Source organism: Hippocampus zosterae, chromosome 3 (genome assembly GCF_025434085.1).
Source record: "Hippocampus zosterae strain Florida chromosome 3, ASM2543408v3, whole genome shotgun sequence".
Classification (NCBI taxonomy): Eukaryota; Metazoa; Chordata; class Actinopteri; order Syngnathiformes; family Syngnathidae; genus Hippocampus; species Hippocampus zosterae.
In genome coordinates, this window is record NC_067453.1 from 5256210 (window position 1) to 5279499 (window position 23290).

A 23290-nucleotide genomic window follows, 5' to 3' on the forward strand; every position below is an offset into this window, starting at 1 on the left:
TAGGCTGGCTGCGGCGTAGAGTGGCTGGAACGACCACTCACTACGGGTTACCTTCCGGAATGGCCTTAGCGATGCCGTCAAGGACCAGCTGGCCACCCGGGTGGAGCCTGCCTCCCCCGACGAACTGATTAACCTCTCAATCAATGGAAGGCTCCGAGAGAGAAGAGTAAGCACTGAGTAGATCTCTGGTCACACCTCAGTCACAGAGAACCCACATGACAGCCACTCCTGCCTTCTCCACTACCCCTCGGACATGCCCCGCTACATCCCAGGCCACTGTAGTGGAGGAACCTATGCAACTCGGACGCACACGTCTCACTCCACCTGAACGAGAAGCTCGGTTCCAAGCTCTGCCTCCACTGTGGCCAGAGGGGACATTTCACCAGAGGCTGACCCACCAGGCCAAGAGGATTAGACTCACTTGGACCCCGGAGATTCTGGTGAGCCGCCTGTCTTGTCCCCGTCATCCTGCCCCACCGGATCAGCTGGTTAGCGTCACTCTGGCCTGGGCTAACCAACGGCTCACTGTAGGGGCTCTCCTTGATTCAGGGGCTGATGAGTGTTTCCTGTACTCGGAATGTGCTGCTCTGGCTTCTATTGCAGTGGGGACACCAGAGAGGCACCTGGGGGCTTTCTCGCTGAATGAACATCGCCTAGCTAGCATCATTCAGCGCACCCGCCCAATTTCCCTCACCATAGCAGGTAACCATGTGGAGATGAGGCAGTTTTTCATAATTCAATCTCCATTAGTCCCTGTGTTTTTGGGCCGCCCCTGGTTTATACAACTTGAGCCACACATTGCTTGGTCCACCGGAACTACACTATTCTGGAATGGATCCCCTCCTGTCATGCCCATTGCACCCATGAATAGTACCTCACTCCACCAGGCTCCCAGTGTCCCCCCCCCCTCCCGATCTCACATCTGTTCCCCCAGAGTACCATGATCTCTGGGAGGTTTTCAGCAAGGCTCGGGCTCAGTCTCTCCCAACACAGCGGCCTTATGACTGTGCGATCAACCTACGTTCTGGGGTTGCCCTCCCCAGCAGTCTTCTAATATAGTCTTTCTTTCCAAGAGCTGGCTGCTATGGACAAGTATATTTCCAGAGTCGTTGGCAGCGGGGCTCATTCGGCCCTCATCCTCCCAGGTGGCAACTGCCTTCTTTTTTGTGAAGAAGGAGGGTGGCCTCCGACCCTGCATTGACTATCGCCAACTCAACAACATAACTATCAAGAAGAACCCCCTACCTCTTATGAACTCCACCTTCGAGCCCCTCACTCAGGCTACTATTTTCACCAAGCTGGAGCTCAGAAGCACCGACTATCTTGTCCGGATCCCGAAGGGGGACGAGTGGAAGACCGCATTTAAGACTCCCTGTGGTCATTATGAGTACCTGGTAATGTCGTTCGGCCTCACCAACGCCCCTGCTGTATTCCAGGCACTCATGAATGACATCCTCCATGACATTCTTGACCGGTTTGTAGTGGACAATCTTGATGACATTCTTATATCTTCTTCAGGTCTCTAGAGGAGCATGTGCAACATGTGCGGCAGGTTCTCAAGTGACTCCTTTGCAAGGCTGAGAAGTTCCTTTCTGATTCTGTTGAGTACCTTGGTTTCATACTGGAAGGGGTTAAGACTCGAGCAGATCCTCTTAAGACCCAGGCAGGAGTGAATTGGTCTGATCCCACGTCTTGGAAGGAACTATAGAGCTTCCTAGGGTTTGCCAACTTCTACAGGTTTATACGTCACTACAGCAGCTTGGCACTGTCTGCGCTCGCAGCAAGGCTTCCCACCAGGCACCTGCCGGTCTGCTGCAGCCACTTCCTACACCCAGTCGGACCTGGTCCCATGTGGCATTGGACTTTGTGTCTGGACTTCCCCCTTCTCGTGGTAACACTGTGATCCTGACGGTGGTGGACCGTTTCAGCAAGGGGGTTACCCAAACCGCCCTGCTCTGTGCGACGGAACGTGCTAGTCGTGGTGCCAACCGTCGTCGACGTTCAGTGCCGGCATACCGACCTGGGCAGAAGGTGGGCCTGAACTCCAAGGATCTTCTTCTTCAGTCGAGTGCCAAGAAACTCAACCCCTGGTTTGTTGGGCCTATCAGATCCAAAAGGGGCTTGGTCCTGCAGCGGTGCATCTGAAGCTCCCTCCCTCCATGAAGATCCATCCTGTTTTTCATTTGTCCTGGGTAAAACCTGTCTCCGTCAGCCCCCTGTTGCTTCTGACCCCGCCTACCCCTGACTATGCGGACGGGCACCCCCGGGGAAGGTCCGAAAACTGTTGGATGTCTGGCGCTGGGTACGCGGATTCCAATATCTGGTTGACTGGAAGGGTTACAGCATGGAGGATCGGAGCTGGGTCTCCTCCCGGCTCATTATGGACCCTGCCCTGATCACAAAGTTTCATCGCACCATCCCGACAGACCTGGCAGGTCGCCAGGTGGCTTCCATATGGGAGGGGTACTGTTAGGGAGGGGCCAGCCAGGCAGCCTCCTCAGCCAGGGTGCTCTGCACCTCGCACCTGATGCTCGTAAGCTCATCACGCATCTGTTGCCAATCTGCTCGTTTGGACTGGTATAAATTGGCTCCCAAACCATTTCTCAGTGAAAGTTCATGCCGTCACCACCTCAGTGAGCTCCGTTGGCATCTCCTGCAGTTTCTAGTTTCCTGTGTGGACTTTCCCCTGTGGACTCCTCGTGCTTCTCCCTGAGCATTTATGTAAGCTCCAGTTTTCTCCCTGAGTGAGATTTTTGTTTCCTGTGTGGACATTTTCCCTGTGGCTTCTTTGTCCTTCTCCCTCATCGAATTTGCAAACACTCTAATAAATAACGCCAAGTGTTGGCTTCTACTATACCTGCCTGTTGTCGTGCTATTGGGGTCACATACAAACCCTAATGGGTACAATCCTGTTGGATTAATGCGGCTTCCAATATTTGTTATTGATGTGCAAACAAAAATAATAAATAAATCACAAATATTGTAATGTAAAACTGCAAGACATGAAGTCATGTTCTCCAATAAAAACCCGTGATTGAGTGAAGCCCCGATAACTGAGCCCTGAAGGAAGGGTGTGATGATTTGGTTTGAACGGGTGACACTGTAGGGCTACCCCCGCAGCTGCACACCTGTTGGCAATTAGGTAATTAGTGCTTTAAAAGGACTTCCAGCCCGACCACTCATTGTCGGGTCATTGTTGCTTTTTGTGGCTGTGATGTTTGTTTGTGGCTGTTTGGTATGCTACGGTCATGTTTGTTTTAGTCATGTTTTTGGTTTCTGCCATGGTTTTTGTTGGTTACTTTGGATTTGTTTTGGATTTAGTTTTGTGTTTTATCAATACACTTCTTCCAAGTTCACCCTGCTTTTTTGGGGTCCACCACCACCTCGCAAACGTGACAAAAGGGATGGCTTGACTTGAATTTGAACGTTAGACTGCAAAAAAATAACATCACTGCTCAATTGTTTGTACTGTGTATTCATTTGTGTATCGTTTTGTTTGCAACGGCCTTCACCCTGGGCGGGTAGAAAGGGCTTCTTTCTTGGCGCGCACGACATCCCTGATCATGGCGGCCCAAGTGCGGCGATCCTGTGCCAGGTCAACCGACAGCCTCAGCCAGTCCTGGTTCCACCGTCTCAGACCCACCACCTGGGGGCTGGAAAGGTACACGAGGTCTTCTTTTATCATGGTGGCCCAGGTCTTGACTTGTAGGCCATGCCGCTTGCGCCAGGCTGGCAAAGGAGCAGGAAGGAGAACATCCCTGATCAACTCGCCCTCCCGGTGGCGTGCCGCATGCCCGAACTATCAGAGTCAGCGTTGCAGGAGAAACGCTGCTAAGGGACGAAAGTGCAGGCAGCGACGAAGGTCAGCAGTGGGGACCCGGTCCGATCGGCGGCGGTGGAGAATACGGCGGAGGCAATCGTTATCGAAGACTTCTAGCTGGCGCTGGTCAGCCACTCTCAAAGGCCAGGTCTCACAGCCATAAAGCAAGATGGTCCGCACGATCACCTGGTAGACATACCCCTTTGTCACCTTTGTCCTAGAGTGACCAGAGCAATGACTTGTTTTATTTGTACTTTTTACTGTGGACTCTCCATGAGTTGCATGCAGTTTTGGTTATTAAAGTTTTATTGGCGGCCCGGTAGTCATGTGGTTAGCACGTCGACTTCACAGTGTAGAGGTACCTGGGTTCAATTCCAGCTCCGGCCTTCCTGTGTGGAGTTTGCATGTTCTCCCCCGGCCTGCGTGGGTTTTCTCAGAGTCCGCCAAATTGTCCCTAGGTGTGAGTGTGAGCGTGGATGGTGGTGTGTGCCCTGCAATTGGCTGGCAACCAGTTCAGGGTGTCCCCCATCTACTGCCCGAAGATGGCTGGGAGAGGCTCCAGCGACCCTTGTGAGGATGAAGTGGTTCGGAAAATGAATGAATGAATGAATTTTTTTTATTAAATTTTGTTACCAAGCGCTCTTGCTTTTGTCCGCTTTAAAGTCTTAAATTCTTGTTTGACAAATCCTGACAGAATCATCTGACACAGTCCTTTGCTTGCAGCTGCACAATAGGACCCTGCTGATAATCTGAGCCAACAGGTGTGCGCGCGGGATCTCCGCCCACTAACCACACCCAGGCAACAAAAAGCAGACCTGACAAATGAGGTGTTCTTTCCTTTCAGTGACGAGATAGAATCCCTCTTTACTACGAATTTATGAATTTATTTCGTGGAAGTAGAAACTGAAAAGGGGCATCCTTTTTCAGAGTACATTTTTAAGCACAGCATGAACCATACGGAGAGTGGCTTTCAACTGGTTGTACAATCAACTAATAAGAATATTGATGTGCAGTTAAGCCCCGCATTTATATACCGGTACACAACAAACACACATATATATATAAAATGTTGTGAAAGCGCTATATTAATCAGTATGTATTGTATATATATTTATTTCCTTTGAGGAAAATACTTAAGATGTTTGAGAGAGATGGAAATGTATAAAACATTGAATAGGCCCCGCTTTGCGAATGAGTAGCAGTCATTTTCAATTCAGCTTTGTCATCAACAGAAGTATGACCTCATTTATCCAAAGCGTTTTATAGATGAAAATTAATCAAGGTTGGCTCAAATGTGATTTGCAATTGCAAATAAGAATGAAAAGGATTTACGTGTGTTCCAAGTAATGAGATGTATACAACTTGGGTATAAATCACATCAGTCGAAGCATATCATGAAAAAGCTTGCTTTATTATTTTTTTCTTTGAAAAAAAACCAACATTAAACTAGAAGCTTTTCACAGATATTTCCTCATGCTGCTGGTCTATGAGCCTGATAAGCGAGAGGGTGAATGACGGGAAGGAGAGAACATAGGAGGATGACAGACATAAGAGGTAAAGACATTTCAGTTTTTGTTTTTGTCGCATTGACCATGTTCGTTCTAGTCAGATGAGTTGCCAATAGCAAGCACTTCTTGCTTGGCTCTCGACGAAGGCGGACGCTTTTTGCTTTCTGCGCTGTCCCCCACCCCACCCTTCCCTGCTCGCGACTCAGTCCTTGTGCTGTCTTATGTCTGACTTTTCCTAGCCTCCTGTCGTATTTTCATCCTAAAAACAAACATGGAATTGGTTGGCTGGTCTCTCGATGCCATCGACAACATTTTCTCGATGAGAAGAGCAGGCAGTGGGGAGCCTACTTGGCCCTCGGGGACTTTTGCTGCTGGGTACACCCTAGATCCTTGGAGGAAGCGGAGAATGGTGTGCCTGTCAACACTGTCCGTTGAGGATTTGGACGACATCTACATTTTCGGCCTTTCGATAACAGGTATCCTGCTGTTTGGTGTGAGCAGTTTCCTGATCCATCGAACATTCAACCGACGGGAGTGGCTCTATTGGACGAGGCTGCCGGTCTAAGGATGGCATAAAGCGGATGTCCAACACTCAGACTCAGACTGTGCTCAACCACAAACTGTTGCGGGTTTGGAGCATCACAGCAGGATGGTCAACAACTTGGAGAAACCTGGAATCCGTGTTCAATTACTGACTGAAATCATGGATTTGGCTGATCGTCGCCACTAAAGAGACATAAGCCACGGACTCAAGGCTGTCTTAAATTCTTGGGCAGCCTGCTACCAAAACATCTGCTATCTCGACCTTCCCCTGATGAAAATATGCACGGAAGCTAGTCCCCCACCGTTACCCCCTCCCTCATACATTCCCTTGATTCACCGTCTTCATTGTTTATGTCTTGTGACCTGTTGTAACTGTCATGTGCTTATGCTGGAGTTTTTTTGCCTCACTCAAATTATCCTCAAAATGAGGGTAGTTCGAGTGTGGGTTTTTTCTCCCTCTCTCCCTCTCCTGTGGTTTCTTTCTGACCTTCAGGTTGAGTGAATGCTGGCGCGTTTTGGCTGCTGCTGCTCTACCCGTATTGTGTTGTGTTTTTTGTTATTGTAAAGTGTCCTTGGGTGTCTTGAAAGGCAGTTATAAATAAAATGTATTATTATTATAATAGGAAAAGCAGAAAATTGTCGATGGGTGAAAAACAAGCGATTGGGAAGCTAAAAAAAAAAAAGATGAAAAAAGAAAAGCCGTTACCCCAACAATGTCCGCAGCGTGTATGCCCATTAGGAATGTCAGAAAATTTAGTGAAAAGTATCAAAGTGAACAGTGACAAAATGAAAAGAAAACTGCAATGTTTGCAACAACCTCCAGTAGGCAAGATTTGAATGTCATGAATATGAAGACGAGTGCTATATGAGCAAAATCAATAGAAAGGGTGGGCTGGAATTTGCCAGTAAGTGCAGGGATTAGCCTCAAAGCTGCTGGGACAACGTTTCATGGGCAATGAGACAATGATGAACCTTCAGTAAAAAAATGATAGAAAAGTGAATTTGGTGAAAGAGGATCTGCTTATGATCTGCAAGCTCAAAAATAGAGGTTATGGTTTGTGCTTGCATGACGACTTTTGGGACAAGCTCAAACATTTTTGTGATGGATCATGTCTTTATGATGGCAACAGCAAAATGAACAGAACAGAAGCATTTTCTCTGTCAGTGTAATGAATGTTGCAACCAGATCCTTCGACACACAGTCGATGACCTGAAACATATTGTTGGAGTGTGGGAGGAAACCAGAGTACCTAAAATCAACACAAGCATGAACATATAATCATAAAACATGAGATGCAGTAAATTCAAACTTAGAATTTTACCTGGCGTACCAGCTTGTGGACAAGCTAGCATTGCTATTTTCTCTATGTGTTATTCCATCAACATGAGACAGATAATTTATTATCAAGTTACCCCCAGAGAAATGTTTTGCTTCTATTCGGTGTCTGAGTGTTTGTTTGTTTGTTTGTTTTTTTTTTTTTTGGGGGGGGGGGTATGAAGCCCCAGTGCACTTTGGAACATTGTCCTACTCATTTGTTATGCTTCGCACTGTCAGTTCCCCTTTCTTGTTAGAGCATTACCACTATGAAAATATGAATATGCTTAATGTTGGTCATCTAAACATTTGTGAGTAAAAAATGACCTGCAGACTGCATAATCGTGCATTGCCTGTGGGCCAGGCTATTGACATGCTTGCTGTACAGAGATGGGATGAAAGAGAGAAGAACCAGGAAAAGGGTGGAGGAGGATCGTAAGCGTACAAAGATATGTTAATGCATAGCTTGTCTCTAATTAGCTCTACAACATCTAATTTGAGCGGCCAAATGCTGTAATTCTACAGTGGCTGGAGCTCTAAATGTCTGCTCAACATGTTTTGTGGGCTCTGGAGAAGGGTGGCTGCATGCACTCCATGACCATGGAGTCTGAAGTCTTTTTGGTTACATTGCTGACTTTCAGCGTATGAAAGAGAAAGCAATTCCTTAAGATCTTGTGACGTGTCATTGGATTACAAAGTATGTGTTTGATTATTGTACAGACAAGACATTAAAACGGGGGTCGGGAACCTTTTTGACAAAGAAAGCCATATAAGCAAAATATTTGGAAATGTATTTCGGTGAGAGCCATATCCATATACCTGTATGTGCCTATACTATCTCTCTCTCTCTCTCTCTCTCTCTCTCTATCTCTCTATACCTCTGCACTGTAAAGTCGACATGCTAACCAATGGACTACCGGGCCGCTATTTAAAACGTGTGCGTGTGTGTGTGTGTGTGTGTGTGTGTGTGTGTGTGTGTGTGTGTGTGTGTGTGTGTGTGTGTGTGTATATGTATGTATGTATGTATGTATGTATGTATGTATGTATGTATATATATATATATATATATATATATATATATATATATATAGACCGGGTTCAATTCCAGCTGCGGCCTCCCTGTGTGGAGTTTGCATGTTCTCCCCTGCATGGGTTTTCTCCGGGTACTCCGGTTTCCTCCCACGTTGCAAAAAAAAACATGCATGGCAGGCTGGTTGAACACACTAGATTGTCCCGAGGTGTGTGTGTGTGATTGTGCATGGTTGTTCGTCTCTGGGTGCCCTGCGATTGGCTGGCAACCAGGTACCCCCGCCTACTGCCCGAAGACAGCCGGGATAGGCTCCGGCACCCCCCGCGATCCTAGTGAGGATTAAGCGGTTTGGAAAATGGATGGATGGATGTTTTAAATAATTTTGTGATAATGCTCACCATTAATGTGAATGGCTTTCTGTTCCTCACAATTGCTAAAAATCTAGCAAAACGAGTGGAATTATAGTCAGCTTGCCGCGTCCATACATGGGGTTGCTGCTGGCTAGCTTGCACCCTGATCAGTAGCTTGCACGCTTCCTTTATGCTGTCTCTTCCAGGGTATTTTGAAGCGAATGTAGCATGGCGCGTGTCAAAGTGCCGCCTTAAATTCGACCGTCTCATCGGTGGTATTTTGTCATTGCAAACCAGACACACCGCAGAACCTGTTCCCTCCTCAAAGGTGAATCCTTCGGTCCAGTCGTCCTGAAGTCTACCATACTCGTCATTGTTTTTTATTTTCGCCATCTTATTTGTTTAGGATTAACTTTGAGCTCATGACCGAGTGGGCGTCAAAAGGGGGCATTTACGTGTTTCCGCAGCAACGCCAGCGTAGGCCAGTAGTACCCAATCAAAATTGCTCGTGGAGTCAACTGCAGCCCTGAACAGGAAATGAGCAGTAAAAAAATCGAATATTTTTGTTTTATCTGCGAGCCAGATGCAATCATCAAAAGGGCCACATATGGCTCAAGAGCCATAGGTTCCCGACCCCTGCATTAAAATAATGCCAACGTCATTCATTGTCTGACTCATTAAATAACTACACCTCCTTGATTTGATTTAAATTGATTCAACTACACTTGATTTGATTTAAATTGCACACCTGGAGCCATATTTTCATTGCGGGCGCAAGGCTAGCTATTTTGCTGGAATTTGCACAGATACAATTGGGTGTAGCGTGGCATTTGCACCGTTGAAAGATGAAAGTAGTCTTTTCCCGGCCGGTCCTCGTGGCATCCCTCATTTGTAAAATCTGGGCGGTTGGAGCACAGTACGCCGGAGTAGACTGTGCTTGATGTTACCGAAACATAAATGGACTCGCTGGGGTCCTTGAATGATATTGCCTGGTAAACTTCAAAATCTCCCTTTGCGGATGAGGTAATCGGCCGCGCATGGGTGATTGGGGGCTGCCTTTCACACAATTGGGGGTCAATAGTGATGGGGGTGCTGTTAAAATGTTTTCAAGATTATAATTCATTCAGTTAATTGATTTCTACAACGAATCTTTAGGATTGTCCCACCCTGATGCCATTTATGAATAAAATGGTTGACATCCATCGCACGTAGCCCTGTGCTTGTCTGCCTGCGCCTCAGTCCCAAAATCGCATTACACCACCTGTGCCATGAGTTAGCCCTGCTTTTACAGAGTCTAAAATCTGGTCTACATTTTGTAACCCAATTTGCAGATGCCCTGAAGGGCGTGGTAGGTGCACCCAATGAGGTGTAGCGCCGCCACAAAATTCTAAATTCACAAAAACGCTCTGAACTAGACCATTGCCCTCACACAAAAATGACAATGCACCTCTTTTTACGATGATTACAGACTACTTTCTGTTCCCAAATTGTTGGAGTTGTGGATGAGGCAACTCGGTGCGCTGAAACGCTTAAAGAGGCGGAGCACAATCCCAAACATGATAGACTTGCCCCGACGCCAAGATGAAACTACACCCTTTTTTATGCCAAGCGGACAGGCGCCAGTCTACCAAAATAGGATATCAATACACAAACACACATACTCGGGCAAAGTTGTCAGATGGTTGAAGCTCTCAAAGGTTGATAAAAAGTTGTGCCTTAGAATGATTTGGCGGTTCCGTGCCTTACTTGGGCCCAAGGTATTACTCACAAATCAGCTATTGCCTAACTTGATGATGTTGATATTTAAACGATACATGATAACGTTAAATTATTTATACCTAATCATGGCTCAGATATCATCTTGTAGATTTCAAATTGCGACTTATTAAACTAGCTAGGCGTTGTTTATAAAATTCCCAACAGGGCGATTAGCAAATGTTGAAGCTTTATTTCAAATTTAAACCGTTGCCAGAAGGTACTTAGGAGCCCTTCATTTAATGCAGATGAAAGGACTTTTTTTGTTGTGCATACCCTGCAATGTGATGACCAGATGTGGTCAAAAGTAGGCCAGCTGAATAGAGGATCAGGGTGAGAAGCCAATGAAATAGCTAATCCCAAAAAGGCTTTCAGAGAGTGTCTGAGCTGTTCTGTGCTTTAACTGACAGAGAGCATATCACTCATCCATGTGCGCTTTGTTCGGAAGTGGAAAATGTGTCCATCTAAACATTTGGTAGACTCATGATGAACTCGGGTCAGGTGTATGCATCCTGTCGTCCCAATGCAACATGTTCAAAGTAACTCCAAAGGTGATTTTTTTTTCTTTCTTGATTTAAGAGGAATACAGCACATTTACACCTATCTTTGTGTATCTGTTTTTACAGTTGAGTTCAAAGTACAGTTTGTGTGAATGAGATTTCGACACTTCCATGTAGTACAGCCGTTCAGTCGCAGTATACGGTGAAAAATATGTTTGAAACAAAAAAAATGGGGTTTGATTGGTGGTGAACGCGTGTTTGTATGGTGAGTAAAGCTTCCATGGAAAAAGGTCAAGGAATCCATCACTTTCAAATATTTGTATCAACTACAACAACACTGGACTGCAATGTTCCCTTTAATTTTTTTTTTTTGTGTCTGAGCAAACATACAAACACCCCGAGCGGTCCCATGGACGACTGTGAGCAACATGTGCCATGCAAATTGTGGTCACACAGTATCATATACAATACAATACAAGACATATTTTTTTCGCGCTTTCACAACAGCTGCTTTTGTAACAAAGCACTTTACAAAACAGTATAAACATAAACATAAATATAAAGTAAATGATAAACACAACATATAACATAAAAACACAAAGTTTCCCCTCATACGCTTTGTTGTTTGAAGCAGTTCTAGATGAGAGAGGACATATACATCATATACATTCAAGATGCATGTTTTAATTAAAACAATAGAAGTATGGCAATAGTTTCGATCAAATTACTTCTTTATTAATTATGTTTGTCCGCTTTCAGGGAAAAACTCAAAAGTCATGTACCGGTAACCAAAAGTTTAGCATATTAACATAGCTGTTTTAACAATGGTTTGTATAAATTATGGCAACGCATGAACTGCCATGAACTGCAATGTGACAGCGTCCTTACTGAGGCACCATCGGAGGTTAGCATAACCATCAGTAAAAGTGAGTTATTGCCCGCACGATATCCTCAGCAGTGCATGTTGTCAGCTGGACTATTCCACCAAACACAGTTTAATGATTAAAACTATTTTTCTCTGTATTTAATGTACAAGATAAGCATTTTGTGCACCGTTGTGTCTGTGCTCTCATCTACTATAGGGGTGTGCCAAGGTGCATCTTTAACACTGCACATCGTCTCATTCTGTACTATTGCATTGATTGAATCCACAAATTCAAAAGTATAGTTTTTACTTCGCCAACTGTCTGGTATACTCACATACTTTGTCATGTGGTCGTGAATTTGTTGTACCGACAGCATTGATGCATTCATTTTGATGGCTCGTACAACATTGTCGATGAGGATTTTGACTTGCTCCGGGTTGGATTTGTGTGGAAATCACAAATATATTTGTGGGCACATGTTAAAATCGTGGATGTATTTGTGTGACTATTTTTTAGATCAATCTCCCCCCCGGTATGGGACAATGGCAGCAGAAGAGGATTTATGCTGCATTCGAGGTAAGTGGGAACTCGGATATTTCCAAATAGATTGTCCCAGTTACACACAGCCAAAGTGTTTGAGGCAATTGTTAATAACAAAGACTGTTGACTGAGATAAATTGTGTGTTATTCTGATTCATTCACAACACATGCAGCAAGCCATATTCACAATTTCGCTTAATTTAGCGAATGCATTATCTTATCTTCAAAGCATTTCATTGACGTCGCCCAATAACTTTGTCTGGAGTTTCTTCGCGTTGTCAGCACAAATCACACTGTGTTACGTGAAGTTATGTTGAATAATTACATTCATGCAATGATAAATAAAGAGAGCTTAATATATGTTTAAAATATTGTACATTGTGTTTTGCCTGTGTCTCCATGGGATCGCCATTGTCGAGTGACATCACATGAAACTTGAGCCCCTTCTTTTTTACGACTTTGCAACTCGGACCTTCCTTTTCAAAGTGGCATTGTAGTGTGCATTTTGTAGTCAGAAGTCGTAAAAGTCCGCCTTCCTACCTTCCGCGACTTCAGCATTCCACTCTTATCTCAAAACAAGGAACCAGCAACGCAAACTCTACTTTCTCGGTGGAAGGAGAATGTTTCTCATTTGAACGAAAGGGTATTCTTGTTTGAACAAGAAAGTTTCTCATTATTTCTCGTTTGGACGTGAACGTTTCTAATTCTCATTGAATTCAAATTTTTCTGAATTCAATTTTTTTTTGTCATCCTGTCACTTTAGGGGCTCCGTAGATTTGTTCATGTACCTGAGTGTTAACAGGGAAATAATGCCTCCGTGGCGAACAATTTTGATGATAAGAGCCAACACAATTTACAGAACATGACAGCCTGTAAAGGTTAGTCTCATCAAGATTATGTAAGAAAGATGTTGACATATTGCGTAGCCTTCGGCTCATTCTCAAGAAAAGTCTCCTTAAGTCATTATTATCAAGAGAATCAAAAGCAAATATGGTGTTTTAACTAAAGCCCGAGCCTTATTAGAACGCGATATATTCATTGAAAAACTGGCCTTCAGGCCCAAGTCAGATCTATAAGAACAAAATCACCAGAAAGAAAAAAATGACTGCGTCTGTACTGAGGCGTCTGCCATTGTAGTCATCTTTCACATCAGCCAATGTAGTGAAATATCCCCTTTTATTTTCAGCATAGAATACACAGACAACTGCCTTTAGATAAGAATAGTGTTGCTACCATTCCAACAGACACGTTCAGACCCAAGCATTTACAAATGACTAACGCCAAAACAGTCTGAGGTCCTGCCTCATGCATGCTTACATCGGTCCTGTGACCTCGATGATAGGAGCACTGAAAAGGGGGAAGAATGGACATAGTTTTACATACATTTCACAGCTACCCTTTTAGTGCGTTACTTGCGTTATATTATATAAACACTTTGAAATTTGGCTTTTCCAGTTACCGGCTCTATTGCCATTTAGTGTTAAAATGTCAGGAGGAGGAGCCAATGAATTAATTTTTTTTCAATAGTGTTGCTTTTTCCGCGAACCGAATTATTCATGTGCCCATGGAAACAAAAATAACAGGAGTGGGCACTGGAATATTTGTCTTACTCTGAATATTCTGTCTGTGTGCCCACGCACAAGAACGGGAGGTATGGAGAGAGAGCGAGGGAAAAAAGAGAGATCGAAGGAGAGAGAGAGAGAGAGAGAGAGAGAGAGAGAAAGACAGAGAGAGAGAGAGAGAGAGAGAGAGAGAGAGAGAGAGAGAGAGAGAGAGAGAGAGAGAGAGAGAGAGAGAGAGAGAGAGAGAGAGAGAGAGAGAGAGAGAGAGAGAGAGAGAGAGAGAGAGAGAGAGAGAGAGAGAGAGAGAGAGAGAGAGAGAGAGAGAGAGAGAGAGAGAGAGAGAGAGAGAGAGATATGGCTCATGCAAATATGAGTCAAACGTTGAAGCCCCGGTGGTTAGATTATTGAGCTTTAGGCGCGGCTGGAAGATCGCTGACAAAAGACACGTCGCAAAATGCCTTTTCGCACACAGCTAAAAGCGAGCTCATGTTGCCTGTGAGGGAATCGTCCGTTTATCACCAGCAACAGTCTAACAATTATGCTTAATTAGAAAGAGCACTAGAAAGAGAAAATGACTTACCTCACGAATTGAGAATCTCTCCGACATTTGCTGAAGGCAAGGTGTGCGCCGTGCGGTCGGCGGCGGTCCTCGTGCGCACTCGCTCCCTCGCGTGTAATGTTTCTTCAATGAAGAGGTCAAGTGAGCGTGCGGGAGCCCAACCTTCCCGAACCAGCAGCCCGGCAAAGACCGAGTGAGCAGAAAGACTGAGCAAAGGAGAAAGACGACGAGCGTTATCTGTTCAGCACCGTACGGCTTCGAACAGCTCCCCGATGACGTCACTGCCTAGCCACGACGCCACGCCCACTCCCACATTGACGGTCCCAGAAAGATATTTGAGCCATTAACAAAAGTGACTCTGAGAAGGTTAAAATGAAAATAGTAACAATAATACATAATTGAAGAAACAAATATGCGTTTTAGTTATTATACATTGGCGTACAGTATTAATAATAGTGGATTAATAATGCTTACAATGAAGAATGTTTATGCTCTTAATAAATATATGCTCATACTTATAATAAAGAATGCTTAGGGCACTGTGTGACAGTTAGGGCACACAACCACCTTTCTGAGAATGTAATTGAAAAGAGATAAGGTCAAAGACAAAACAAGAGCAAGGTCGGACGCGGCTGGAGCTGTCAACACCAGCTGCAACTTACTTAGTGTTTTTGTAATGACTTTTCACTCTCACAAACACACACACACACACACACACACACACACACACACACACACACACACACGCATGGTCAAACAAGTTCAGTGTGTGTCTTCAACAGCCCTCACTTTTTAAGTTGGGCACAACCCTGTATTGGAATCCCAATGAGAAAATAGATGAGAGAGCAAGCATGGAGATCCAGGGGTGACGTGCATAAAATTGAAACCTAACGCTTCTCTCTGTTCCTTCCTGGAGCCAGAATCGAGTGTCTCCTCTCCTCATTGAGTCTTTAGTATGAATTTCTAATTGATAACTCTGGCAATAATATACTGAATACCAATTGCATCTAACATTTGTCACAACGTACATCTAAATAATTTACATCAAGAATATTACGGCAATAAATTAGTCATGTGTGTCACAAGACACGAGAATAAACACACAATATTAGGAGAATCCATTGGCATTTTCAACACAACAATCCATTTGTGGTCTGATCGCAGACCGAATGGAGTGTGGATCCCACAAACGCAGACTTAGATAAATTGCGATGACAAAAAGGTTTATTAAGGAAAAGTGAGGGACCGACAAAGTATTCAACAAAACATGCTGGCAAAACAGGGAGCCAGAGAAATTGAACGAGAACACATAGCGCTTGCCAATTACAAGGATAGAATGATTTTCGAGAACATGATAAAACAAATAGAGGTTAGTATAATAAACGAAACCAAGTATGATATTAAGACTAAACAAATACTCACAAACCCGAATGACTATTATGAGGAGGGTGACTGGAAGAATGAACGAGACATAACAAAGCACATGGGCAGGACTTTTCTACCTCGGGTAACTCAAAGCGTTCTGCACTTTTACCTCAGTCACGGAGCATCAGGAGCAACTGTGGGTTCAGTATCTTGCTCAAGGACACTTTGACATGGTCACAATGGCTGAGTATTGAACCACTAACCTCAGGGTTGGGAATCCACTCTACCACTGAGCCACTCAACCCCCGTTGCCTAAATATTATTCAGCAAACCAAACAAAAGAAGCATTTTAACTCAAGATCAGATAATCAATAGTGGAATCAAATTGCTCATTTATGACGATGTTTGTTTCCCAAAGCATTTAACTATCAATATTGTTGGCACACCTTTTTTTGTCCACAGCCTTACATTTCATTTTCATAATATTAGAACTTCATTATCAATATTTGTTGTTCATCTTCTCTTGTAAAATTCACAATTTATCTCTGAAGTAAGGCACAGTATTTTCTTTGTAACCATAAAACACATTGACTGTAAGACAAAAATCTGTTTTAATATAAATTGTTAATTATGGAGACAGTTATAATTTGAAGCAAAAATGATTATCAGTGTGGAGTTTGCATGTTCTCCCCGTGCCTGCATGGGTTTTCTCTGGGTACTCCGGTTTCTGCCCACATTCCAAAAACATGCGTGGCAGATCAATGGAACACTCTAAATTGTCCCTTGTTGTGATTGTGAGCGTGGAGCGAGGGTTGATCATCTCTGTGTGCCCTGCAATTAGCTGGCGATCAGTTCAGGGTGTACCCCCGCCTACTGCCCGAAAACTACTGGGCTGGGCTCCAGCACGCTCGTGACCCTTGTGAGGATAAGCAGATCAGAAAACGAATGGATGGGTGATTATTATGAGCAGAATGTTGAACGCCAACATACACTTCTGAAGAAATGTCAAAACTTCCACTCATAGGCAAGAGGTTGCCCATGCTGGCTCAAAAATAGACACCAGTGAGAAAAGGTTAAATCAATGATTTTGGAACAGTGAGAACTATATATAATACTTGCCTAGATGAGTTACATGAATGTATCACACGTATTAGCTAGAGCTCCCACAGCATGACGCCGTATATCGCAAGATTAACTATAATACATTTGCTGAAAGATGACAACCTCACTGACCGCATCAGTCAAACTGAACATTAATATTTGAATGTCAAAAATCTTTTATAGCTGTTGGACGAAGTTCTATTGTGCAAGAATGTCTTTGTATGTTTGACTCATTTCGATAAGTGGCTTTCAAATCCAGAGGAGAGACAAGAGAAAGATGAAGAGGTTTGGTGGCTGCCACATGGCTGAAGTTTGGCTGGGTGAAAGTTGATGCTGATTGGCTGGAAGAAATCATACAGGTGACTTCCTTTTCGTGTGGCTTGATGCAGTGTCAATTTGGGTTTAAAAACTTAAAAGTTACTTAATGTGATTCATTGCCTAGTGGCTGTCACAATGTGTTTTTTTTTTTTTTTTTGGTCTGGTACGTCAGCCATATAGGGATTGTACAGTTTATGAGGAAGTGTGTTGTGTGATTAGTAATGTGTCTAATTTGTCCTATCGCTGATTAGTAATAATATTGCTGAACTCGCACAACTGGTATGTTATCTGCATGCATACACACACACACACACACACGCACACACCCAATGCTCCTTGTCCTGCTGGGAAACATTTTTCCCAGTTGTGGTCAACCACAAAGGCGTGTACAGTAGGAAAACACGCTCTGCCTCTTATTTTCTCTCTTCTGGCACTGAAGATAAAGGTCGACGCGCCATTTTTGATGTACCGGACTGTGTGGCACTTAACCACTGCCTCTTCTTTGCCAAAAACGCTCTCTCTCTCTTTCTCTCTTTTGGTATTTTGCACAGGTGGAAATATGCTAACTTTATGTCAAAGCATTTCAAGCAAATGCATCTTCTCGTGAAAAAGGGTGAAAAATAAATGAGCAAAAACAAAAACAAGTGCAGAGCTTGAGGCATAAGAAGTTCATGAACTGTAGCTGAATGGAAATGAGTCCCTCATATGAATTCCTTCATGCAGACACATTTTTTTCTTTCCTTTTTGAATGTTTTGAAATAGAGACAACAAGTTGTCCAAAAAACAGAACACTGTTCATGTTCATTTCCAAATAAAATTGAGCAAAAAAAAAAATGGAGGAGGGGTGGAGTGGCGGTGGTGGTGGTGGGGGTGGGGGGGTTGTCATATGCTTTGCTTTAGTTGATCAAAAGTCACAGCATCCGCGTGTCATATATTTTGGATACGTGTAGTGTATACATACAAAGTTGTTGTTTTTTTTGGCTCTGAATTAGCCCTCAGTATCACCCCAAAGAAAGTGAAAACGTGAGTGCAAGCGCTATTTGTGGGCCTAATCGTTTTACTGAGAAAATAAATAATGAATTGCTGAACATGAGCATGGTATTTGGGTTTCTGATCCAGCGCAGTTTGATTTGGCAACATGCAACATTCACCTGGAGATGGTGGATCTGAGCTACTGCCATTCAGAACAATAGTGGCAAGAAAGGTTCTTTCTTTCTTCTTTCCTTTTTTTCTTTTTAACTCCCTCCATAAAAACAAGATAAACATTATTCCGGCTTTGGCCAGGGCCATTTTGACCGAGTTCATTTTCACGGGCAAATTGCTTCGTCAAATCGTCAACATTTCAGTTTGCCAACGCAGTCTCTGAACCGCTTCAGCTCTTGAACTATGATTATAGTGTTTTGTGCATGCAAGGCCAAGAGTTGCTGGTGGCACTGCACAAACCCTTCAGGACCTTAGGAAACTTATTTGCGGATGAAATTGTCTTGGATTACCCTGCACCTGGTGGATCCATTAAAACGCATGTGCATTCAATCATTGACATGAAACGTGAGGGTGTTCCACTTCAAGACCCTTTTTCAAGTGTTTGTGCTTTCAGGTTCTGAACCTGGCAATGACAATGGAGTCCAATCATTTAATGTTGAGTACAGATTATTTTAAATGCCTCTTTCAGAAAAACATCCAGCATTGCATGTTTTTTATGGAGGTAGGATGTTTTTTGGGGGGGGGGGAGAAAATGCAACATGTTTTAATAGAACGAAAACAAGATTGTGAATAATAATGGAATGTAATCTTCCTACTGTCAAAAATCCTAATGAATTAGAATTTGAAGTCAAGATGGCGCCCGAGTAGGCAGCCGTCTGGAAGTGCTCTCATGAGCCTTGCTTTTTTTTGTGTTTGTTTTGTCACTTTGTGTTTGTTGTTACGTCGTGTGGACCTGATGTGGACTTTTTTCAGCATTTTTTGGCCACGACATTCATCAAGGAGGACACTCTGTGCTTGGTGGTTGCGCTTTCTCGGCAGCATGGGTATACCAGCACTGTTTTTTACTGGGAGGGATGTCGGTGCCATTTGACTGTCGTTGCTGGACAGTCCCGGGGCGCTTGTGGTTTGTGCCTGTAATGGGCAGCATTTTTCACAGCCCCGCTTTGTTCAGCGGAGAGATCGGTGCTGTTGAACGGTCTACGGCTGGATGTATGTAAGGCTTGAGGAGCCGATGATAAGAAGAAAGGAGCGTTAGCGCGGAGCACCGATGCGGATTTGGAACTGGAAGTCGCGGCTTGGAGTTTGAAGCGGATTACGTTGGACAGTAGAAGTGAACTAATCTCTTTTCGTCAATGGACGCTACAGCTCCGTGTTTGCTTTCAAAACTTAGTTTGTAGCATACGTGTGTACATTTTCAGCATGACGTCTCTGACATGAAAGGACACTTTGATCCTCTCCTCTTTCATCTAGAACTGCTTCAAACAACAAAGTGTATGCAGAAAAGTGGTGAAGATTGCACGACTGTCTGTGTCGTATGTGTTGTGTTGTGTTGTGTTATTTTTGACTTCAAAATGGCGGCCCGAGAGTGGCTGCCTTTCCAGCAGCTCCTATATTTTGTTGTTCTACTTCTTCCTTTCATAACTTTGCTGCTGTGAATTGGGAATTTCTCCATTGCGAGACTAATAAAAGTTTTCTTATCTTATCTCATTATTTTTTTTCTAAAACCGAAGTTTATGTTTCTTGATGACATAGATTGAATTTCTACACTATTCATAGTGTCCAACATGAACACGCATACACAGTTTTCCCAACCACATCCACCCAGTCATTTTCAGCGGAGAGGGTGGACATTTTCCAGGTTTCCCTCAGAATAACTTTTTGAATTACACCTTTCGACTCCAAGAGGCCTTGTCATTACAAGGCCGCATTTAGCAATGACTCCACCCTTCGCGTTCGCTCTCCCACTTCTCTCCATTTCTGCTTTGCTGCTGTTTCGTTCATTGTCATCATTTGCAGTGGAAAGACACTTCTGTGTACCGTTTTTTGTTTGTTGTCGTGTTGAACTATACCAGTCAGTGTAGCTAGACAACATAGGTGCGGAAGATAACCTTGTGGAGAGTACGACATAGCTGTTTTAACAGTGAAGAGGACAAAGACGGCACCAGACTCATCATTTATTAATAATTTCATTCATCAGTGAACATTGTTATTATTTTAAATCTTTCAGGGACGGCGGTTACTACAGTGGACAGCTTATCATGTTATCGGGTTACAGGGTGCATGAAAGGGTTAAATGTATTTTTAAAATGTAAGAACATTCTCTTTTATAACTTTCGATTCAAATTCACTTCCTCTTGGCAAGCCTCTGGTTGTACGGCTCCGTTCAGTGGTCACGTCCTCTGCATACTTTATGAAGTGGTGTGTTTTCCACTTTGCACTACAGCAGTGGTCATCTAAGGAAACAATAGTGGGCTGAGAGACGACACCATTGTGGGGATCTAATGCTCAGTGAGGTAGTGGTGTAATGCGGTGGCTTAAAAATTTGTTAGGTTTCGTTCTTACATAAAATTGCAATGAAACAAGGTGCATTTTTGCATAGATGAATGCTCAGTCAGCCTTTCTTATAAAGTACTAAGGGCTTCACCAAGATCAAAGTTGTTTAGGGTGGCAGTTATTTTTAATGGGTAACTTTATTGATTCAGAGAAAATACAGATGGCAATGTTTGTTCTAAACTGGTCCAAACTACCGTTGTAGTGATCATGGCTGAACACTTCTCCCACGTTAACGCAATGGATTTAAAGTGGTTAATGGGTTCAGGTTAGGACTGTGTTCTTCCACACTAAACTAGCATCATGTGTTACCATAGTGCCGTGCCCTACAACTGTCGAACAGCCGACCTGAGGATTTATTGTGATAATATGTCTCAGTAAGGCAGGCATATGGACAGATTAGATCTCAAGGCATGTTAATGCTGTTGGAGGGAGGGGTGATATGAAGGTTGTCTTGAGTGGATTAACATAACTCAGTACACATGTATTTATTGGCATGCGCGGACAGAAATCCAAAGGTAGCCTACAACTTACGGCAAGTTTATCCACCTTGGCTCTGTTTATATAAACCGAGTCTCTGTTTGCTAAATCACATACCTAATGTGTACTACCCGCTGTCTTCTGTGATAAAAATAAAACACTCAGTCCATGGAGATGATATCACGCAATGATTACACGGATGCCAATTTCCTACACAGGGAAAATGCACAGTCGTTAATACTTCAAAGCATACTGCTTACATACATTGCAATAACACCTAGGGACAATCTATAGTGTTCCATTAACCTGCCATGGATGTTTTTGGAATGTGGGACGAAACCGGAGTACCCAGAGAAAACCCACTCAGGCATAGTGAGAACATGCAAACTCCACACAGGAAGGCCGGAGCCAGAATCGAACCCTGCATCTCTGCATTGTGCGGCCAGCGTGCCAAAAGCTCAACCAACCTCCATGCCGCCCTGACACCTTTCATTTAACATGAAAATTCAACACTCAATTTCACAGTGTAGGTAAAATGTTTTATTTTTAGAAATACCGAAAAGGGCAGCACAGTGGGTGACTGGTCAGCACGTCCGCCTCACAGTGCAGAATTGTGCATTTGATTCCAAAAAGTAATTTTGAACCATGTTAGCAAGTAAGTTTCTGTTTGTCAAGCCCTCTGCTGGAAGTTAATATAGAGCTTCATGTTGGGCATCATGCGCAAGAAACACAATAGACGTAAATCCGGGTATTTTTTTCTGAAATTTAATGAGGAACCCGAATTGTTCATGACTCGGGGGTTTCGGGCACACATTGCATTGTGAAATCATTTTCCCCCCCAACTATTTTCATCTTTTCTCTCTTGACTCTTGACTGGTACTCGCAATAGGGAGCACATAACTCCTATTCTGGGATCTCTTCAATGGCTCCCCATTCATTTTAGAGTTATTTTCAAGATCCTCTTATTTGTTTTCAAATCTCTAAATAATCTCGCGCCACCTTACCTCTCTGAGCTCATCCGCCCCTACACACCTGCCCGGCGCCTCAGGTCTGCAGACCAGACATTATTAGAAGTACCAAGAACTAAACTGAGGCTCAGAGGGGATCAAGCCTTTTCTGTTGCTAGTCCCTCTCTCTGGAATGACCTCCCACTGAACATTTGGCAAGCCTCCTCGCTGCCCATCTTCAAAACCCTCCTCAAAACTCACTTGTATTCTTTGGCATTCGACTCAGCATGACTTAGATTTGTTCTTGGTTTTACTGTTCGGTGCTTTCTACCGCCTTTATTACCGATTTGTCTTATTGTTTATTGTGCATGTTAAATTGCTCCATGTACAGCACTTTGTATGCAGCGATGGCTGTTTGAAAGTGCTCTGTAAATACAGTTGAGTTGAGTTTTCATACCGACATTTCAGCAGGAACAGCTGGCTACACGATCGGATTACAGGAGTTCAAATGCAACAAATTCGCACTACTGTATTTCATTAAAGAACACCCTCGTCCATTTTCCGTTCAAAGAAACATCAAATCAGCATAACCACACTCAGAGTAAAGAGTAGGTGATTACGTTCGGTTCTAACTTCTAAGCCCGGCGTTTCCTGCTCCGGTTAATTCTAAGTGTGCAGGGAGTTGCTCTGTCACTATGAGCTTTGGGCGTACTGAACGGCAGCCGCCCAGAAAATTAAACACGCACACGCACGCACACACACACACACTCACACACACACAGAAACACACACGCAAACACACACACACACACACACGCACGCACACGCACACTCATTCACCCAGAAAATTAAAGGTGTTTTAGGCCTCCCCACATTTTTGGACAGTGTATGCGCCCCAATCATGGACACTGAGGCATGGGCTGAGACAGACAGTTATTACTCTTTAATTTACTTTCAACTTCTTTTAATAGTTTAATAATCCATAAATACCTGACCTGCGCTGAATTTGTACATGCATATTCCCTTGTAGCACACACAGTACATCAGACCTAGCATTCACACACACACACACACACTCACACACACGCACGCACACACACACACACACACACACACACACACATTCACCCAGAAAATTAAAGGTGGCTCACATTGCCTCTAAGTATATTTTCTCGGTTATGGAGTTGCTTGTTTGAG

At 43.8% G+C, this 23290-nt stretch overlaps 2 protein-coding genes across 3 annotated transcripts in view; one reads left to right on the top strand and one right to left on the bottom strand.

Annotated features, from left to right (window-relative positions):
• The window catches only part of smpd3 (sphingomyelin phosphodiesterase 3), a 76466-nt gene extending 61829 nt beyond the window's left edge, over positions 1-14637 (bottom strand). The window contains exon 1 of one of the 2 annotated variants that reach the window (XM_052060865.1): positions 14370-14637. The gene's annotated coding sequence lies outside the window, so the exon portion shown is untranslated. The remainder of the gene's footprint in view (positions 1-14369) is intronic. The other variant, XM_052060864.1, reaches the window with a different exon arrangement.
• The window catches only part of LOC127597715 (uncharacterized), a 166450-nt gene that overhangs the window by 61756 nt on the left and 81404 nt on the right, over positions 1-23290 (top strand). The window lies entirely within an intron of this gene.